This window comes from Mesocricetus auratus, unplaced genomic scaffold (genome assembly GCF_017639785.1).
Source record: "Mesocricetus auratus isolate SY011 unplaced genomic scaffold, BCM_Maur_2.0 Super-Scaffold_100676, whole genome shotgun sequence".
NCBI classification, from domain to species: domain Eukaryota; kingdom Metazoa; phylum Chordata; class Mammalia; order Rodentia; family Cricetidae; genus Mesocricetus; species Mesocricetus auratus.
This window is the reverse complement of record NW_024429266.1, coordinates 53,609,085-53,615,802: the sequence shown is the minus strand read 5'-3', so window position 1 is coordinate 53,615,802 and position 6,718 is coordinate 53,609,085. Positions and strand designations below refer to the sequence as shown.

Sequence of the window (6,718 nt, the reverse complement as noted above, 5' to 3'; positions counted from 1 at the left end):
TATGAGGGTATAGTCTGTCATGGCAGGGAAATCGTGGCAGCTGAAGTGTGACACAGCTGGTCATATTACATGTGCAGTCAGAAAGCAGAGTGATGAACATTGACATTAAGCTTGCTTTTTCCTTTTTGTATAGTCAAGAATCCAAATTCATGAAATGAGTCACTGGCATCAAGTATGGCTCTGCAAACCTCATTTAACCCAATCTAGACACTCTCATAGTCATGCCCAAGGATGATTCTAGATCCTGTCAAGTTGGTAATCAATATTAATCACAGATTCACTCCTTGTCAACTTGACATCAAAATATCACTTTCCACCCCTTGTCTCCATAGGCTCATGGCCATCTTATCATGGAAAGTATACTCAGTCCAACTTAATAAACACTCACAGTCCTTTTGTGAGATTTATTTTTTAAATGTGCTTGTACATATCTGTGTGAATGTCTGCCATTCGTTTTAGATGCCTGCAGAGGCCAGAAGAGGGTGTTGGATCTCCAGAGTTAGAGTTACAGATAGTCATGAGCCACCCAGCATGGTTCTGGGACCCAAACTTAGATCCTCTGAAACAGCAGCAAGTGCTCTTACAGGCTACACCATCTCTCCAGCCCTATTCATCCCCAATGTCTTTAACAGTTCTAATATTGTTCAAATGAGTAAGTGAAGAATCTTTTGTAAAACTCAGGAAATCTCTTAATTATGATCCTCTATAAAATCAAAAACAAGTTACACACTTCTAACATATAATATATAATGACACACGTTATTCCTAAAGGGAGGAATGGACAATAACAAGAAATATCAGAGCCGGGCGTTGGTGGCACACGCCTTTAATCCCAGCACTCGGGAGGCAGAGTCAGGCGGATCTCTGTGAGTTCGAGACCAGCCTGGTCTACAGAGCGAGTTCCAGGACAGCCTCCAAAGCCACAGAGAAACCCTGTGTTGAAAAACCAAAAAAAAAAATCAGAACAAAGGATAAAACAAAACTCAGCAAGGTGAACATGAAATTCTGTCCATTATCTGGGACTCCTGGTGGAATACTTGTTGTGTGATATTTGATCACATTCTGACAACAAAGCTTAATTTGAATCAGAGGGCAGAGCTAATCACTAGCTGACCAAAATTAACCATAGAGGTTTTGGAGGACTGAGGAAATAGAGGATCCTTAGAGAGGATTTCAGCCCCTTTGGATAGAGGAACAGAAGAGATAGGAGGTCACTGGTCACTTCTCCACTGTTTCTCTGATCATTTAGGTTCTTACACAAACATTTGACTTCCGAATTTTTGATCAATAAAGAATAAATAGATAAACATATCAAAAAATCAAAAGGCATATTGGCACATGCCTTTAATCCCGGCACTCAGGAGGCAGAGGCAGGTGGAGCTCTGTGAGTTCAAGGCCAGCCTAGTCTCCATAGTAAGTTCTAGAACAGCCAGGGCTACAAAGTGAGACCTTGGATACCCCTACTCTTTCAACTCTCTTGCCTACACACACATATCCTCTTTCTTAGGCCTGCCCTGCTTCATGCCTACAGCTTTCTTTGGCAGACATCCCGAGGTTCTGTCATCTCCAACATGCCGGCATCTCCATTCCAACTTAAGCCTCATATAATGGCTCCTCAGAGCCTTCTATGGAACCTTGGCGTAAGCCTCCATGACCCCCTCACTCTTGTATCCCTCATCATGCTTACAAACCTAGCACCACATGGACACACCTAGCTTTGCTGCCAGCCCAGGGTGCAGCCTGACCCCTTAAACCTTAGTAGCATTGGCCTCTGTGTTCCTTCCAGACTGGCTGTGAGCAAAGAATCACCAGGAGGGTGTTTTTGAGTCAGTAGTATTCAGTTCAGGTTCTCTCCTTTCAAATAAATTTGGCTTTTCAAGAGTCTTCAACACATGGGGTTTTGCCTCTTGAGGGACACTTCCTGTTGTCTCCATGCAGCTCAGAAAGTGTCTCAGTACTGATGCTGGTCTCTTTCACAAGTACAGCTCCTTCCTCAGCATCAGCCCTCTCTGCAATGTTAAACTCCACCCTCTCACCTCCAAAGGGTGCATGCTTCATGTCCTCCTGCTGTCCTTACTGCTTTCTCACCGTGGACCTGTGTAAGCACAGTGAACAAAAACCATGGCATGGCTCGGATACTATCCTCTCTTGAGAGTTCCTCTGCCAAACAAACTGGCTGATTACCTTAAAACTCTGCCTCAGTCAAATTCTCAGGACACAGGCAGGGTGTAGCCAGATTCTTTCCCACACAGATGACCTGTGGCCCAGCTCTTAACAGTCCCATTCCCTTCTGAAACCCCATGAGCATAGCCCCCACATTTCTCCCAACCTTCTGCCTTTAAAACTCCCATCAGAATGACCGTTAAGTTCAGCTTGTGGCATCCTAGGGCTTTTCTAGCTCCAAGTTCCAAACGTTTTCACATTCTTCCCATAAACCTGTTCAAACATGGTCAGATTTATCCCAGCAACAACACTGATTCTTTTAGTAGCTACTTTTCTTGCTGCTCCAGCAGAACATCTGACAGAAGCAACTCAAGGGAGGAAGGGCTGGCTCACAGTTTGAGGGTACACATCCATCATGGCAGGGAGTTGGGGCATTAGGAGTGACACAACTAGTCACATTGCATCTACAGCCTGGAAGCAGAAAAGCTGAAGGCCCATGATCAGCTTGCCTTCTCCTGGACCCCACCCAGGCCACAGAATAGTGACACCCACAGTTACTATTGGTTTCCCTTCCTCAATTAATTTGAAAAATGCCTTACAGACATGTTGAAGGTCTATTTCCTGTGATTTCAGATCCTGTTAAATTAACAATCGGTATTAATCACCACAGCTCTTTAAAAGCCTTTGGAGTACTAGAAACCTAGTCCATCAGAGTCCTGGTCTGGACCCTAGTAGATCCAAGAGGGGCCTAGGATCTCCAGTGGCAGGTGTTATGAATGTGCAAGACTTGGAGAAATAAAGGCACCAACAGAAGCCACAGAAAGAGAAGCTTCATGCTCTTGGACATGAAACTGACATCCTGAGATCAGGGACCTGGATGTTTATCCCACTACTGTCCCTTCACCCAGAAAAACCTGAGTGCCCAGTGACAGCTTGTACTGATACGGGAGACTAATCATTAGGCTTCCTCCACGTACCTAGTAACTAAGACTAGTGAACTCTCCCCTTGATATTTAGGGTAGAGCCCTCCAAATTCCAGGCTCTATTTATTTATTTATTTATTTATTTATTTATTTATTTATTTATTTATTTATTTATTTTGGTTTTTCAAGACAGGGTTTCTCTGTGTAACTTTGGAGCCTGTTCTAGAACTAGCTCTTGTAGACCAGGTTGGCCTCAAACTCACAGGGATCTGCCTGCCTCTGCCTCCCGAGTGCTGGGATTAAAGGCGCATGACACCACTGCCCGGTTTATTTTATTTTTAGGAAGAATTCCATTCTTATTTTTTAACTATATATATAAGAAGGCATCTGTGCACACGAGACCAGAAGTGCTGGATGTCCTGGAGCTTAATTATAGATGGTTGTATGCAACCTGTTATGGATGCTGGAAACCAAACTTGAGTCCTCAGCAAGAGCAGTGTGCAATTTTAACTGTTGTGCCATCCCTCCAGCCCCCAGGCTCTATTTGTTTATTTGCAGTGATAGGGGCCAAGCCTAGGCCTCACTCATATAAATTAAGCTTTGTAAAGGATGCTGCCTTGTAGCCCAGTCTCTTCTTAGACGTATTCATTAATAAATAAATATCTTTTTAAAAACAAAGAAAAATAAAGGTATCCATTAAGCACCTGATGTCTACCAGGCTGTGTAGGTACCTCACTCATGTTGGGACATTTAGGGGAGGACTTTACTGGACTAAATGAGACACCAAGTGTAAGTCCATGTGTCATGTGTCTTCTAGGGCTGATTTTCATGTGTCAGGATAACTGTAGGAACCCTTCCCTCCATGTTCCCTCCTGTCTGTCCATCCCAGGCTGAGCCAGCTGCAGTTAGCTATGATTAATGGCCTCTATTAGTAGCAAGTTATAAACAGATCGGGTACACAGTGCCCATGAAAATCTCACCTCCCCAAATCCCTTACTACCTAGTGACTGCTTCTTAACTCCCGGGGCCCCTGCCTGTCCCGGCTTGAGAACATGGTCTAGGGAATGGCTTTACTAGAGGAATTCAAAATGTTTTGGAAGTAGGAAACAAATCTATTCAGGAAAGTCCAAAATTCTAAAATTGGTTTCAGTGGGGGTGGCACTTTAGGGAGCCAGGATGCAGGTCCAGGTCAGGGAAACCCACTTGTAAGACTCAAGGGAAAAAAAGTCAGGGTACTTGGGCAAATCACCTCCCATCTCTGGGCCTCATTTTCCCTGTTTAGTGAGTGATTGGCTCGAGACAGTTCCCAAGCTCCTGCTGTAATCAGCAGAGTCACCCTGCTCCTTATGAAAATTCCTATTCAGGCCTCAGTCCCTGCATTCGAGCAGGGACTCCACTCACTCACTCTACCCTCCCCAACCTGCCCCCAGCATCTGCCTGAACAATTCATTAGTCCGGCTTCCTTCTGGCCAATTATAAATGATTTTCAAACCTAATACAATTTCTTGAGGGTGCATCCAGAGGAGGGTGTGAGACCCTCAGTCCAGAGAAACCCATAATTTTCTAACACCCCCCCACACACACACATCCCACAGACTAAGGTGGGCATCACTTAACACATTTGAACAGACGAGAAAACAACCCCACAAAGACACCTTGGAGGGAGAGTGGCGGCTCGGAGAGATTAGAATCAGTGAGTCTGAATCTGCCTCTGGTCTCCCAATGCTTCCAGAAACGGCTGAAAGCCAGGAGACCTAGCCAGCTATGAATACAATCTGAAGTAGGTAATCTCTGAGTGTGATGTAACTATGTGTTAAAAACAGCGGATTAGTGTGTCCGTGCTGCTGTCTCCTGGGATTAGCAGGACCCAGCCTCCTACCCCGTCGTCCCAGAACACTGAGCAGTGACCTCCAGTGCAGTGCTAGGCCACCAGCTCAGGTGCCTGGAGCAAGCCAGTGCACCCGGCTGTGGGCCTCCAGCCGGCTTTCCGCTGCGACCACAGCCCTTTGCCTTCTGCGCTGGGACACTGTGGCTGAAGTCCTGACCTGGGGGCTCTCCCATCCCCACAGCAGGAAAACACAAAGGTTCTGCGCCAGGATCCCTTCTCAGAAATCCTTCCAGGCTCTGGGAAAGGCCAGGGCCAGTGGGCAGCCGGCTGCAGGGCAGCCGCCCCGGGAGATGTGTCACATTTTTCTCCGGGTTAATTACCTCAGCCTGGGAATCTGAGCTGTATCTGTCTCGGGCACCACAAGCCTTGTCGCCTGGTGGGAGAATCTTAATCTTTCTCAGGTGACAGCTGCTGGCCTGCAACAGAAATGTCCTTATTCTGGGGGCGCCACCTGTCCCACAAGGCTGCAAAAATCTAGATCTGAGGTGGGGCAACACGGAATATGGTGAGCGGGATTGGACAGATGGAATGTTAGGTCACCTGTAGGCGGGGCTAGGGTGGGACTTGGCCTAACCGGAATTACCCCCAGCAGAGCCCCACCCTCTGTAGCCCTGAAGCACACGCAGCTCTTGTCCTTTGCGTCTACATGGGCAAATATTTAACCTTTCCATTTTTGCAGTGGCTTGTGAATCTGGGTGTCTAGTAGAGTTTGACACATAAATAGGTACCCGATACCTGTTTGTTGAATGTGTAATTCTGTCAGCTTGTCTGTCTCCTAGGGAAGTGCTGTTCCCAGACTAGTAGATATTTCATCACAGTTATGACATGTCATGTGTGCGGCTAAGCAGCCAGCTGGGAGTGTTTATCACTTTTAAAGATAACTTTGAAGAGACCGACATTATTTCTAACCAACATAACAAGTTGAGCTGGTATAGTGGTGGAGTCTCTTTGGAATTTTGAGATAGTAAGATTGCTTGAACCCAGAATTTTGGAGCTAGCCTGGGCAACATAGTGAAACTCATCTCCTAAAAACAAACGCAAATACAACTGTCTTCCAAGTGGCAGAGAAAAGGAGGGAGACTGTGGGGGACACTGTTTTTTGTTTCTTCTTCCGCTAATAACAGTCTCTGATGTCAGCTTGGAAGATGACCTTGGACCTGTCAGGGTGCCCTGACCATTCTGCTAACCAACAGGCTTGAGACCAAGCCCACTGCATGCAAATGCCTCTCTTCTGGACTCTGCATTCTAACCAGGGGTGGGAGGAGGCAACCATCACTGGGGATAGATGCCTGTGGAATGCCACGAGAGTGTGCTTGAGTCTACGCTTTTCATGCCTAGCTCCTTGGCCATTTCTTAGATTATCTGAATCTCACACTTCTTTTCTGAGTAGTTACTATTGCATAGAACTGAAGCATCCTGATTGTGGGAGTCACAGCCCCTCATCCCTGCTTTGGACAGCCTGGTAAGCATTCTTCCTGGCACTGAAAGAATTCTGTGTCTCCTTTGGGCACCATGGACTACAAATGCTATCCCTCTTCCACAAGACATCCCTTCAAATGGCCCAAGATGGTTGTCATTCCCCCAGGTCTCATGTAGGATTCAAGGCTCTCATTACACTGGCCGTTTTGTCTAAGTGCATTCTTGTATGTGTTCTTCATGGCATGTGTCCCTAACTGGAGCACGGCACTCATCTATATGGGTGAATTACCTAATCCAGAGCAGTGGTTCTCCACCTGTGGGTTGA

General features: G+C 46.3%; 1 long non-coding RNA gene across 1 annotated transcript; it reads right to left on the bottom strand.

The window, feature by feature from the left end:
• Nucleotides 1-1,817: 1,817 nt before the first annotated feature.
• Nucleotides 1,818-5,763, bottom strand: LOC121136615. The gene is made up of 2 exons (XR_005873652.1): nt 5,295-5,763; nt 1,818-2,095 (listed from the first exon to the last, which is right to left on the bottom strand). It is a non-coding gene; the product is annotated as an uncharacterized LOC121136615 (long non-coding RNA).
• Nucleotides 5,764-6,718: the final 955 nt, after the last annotated feature.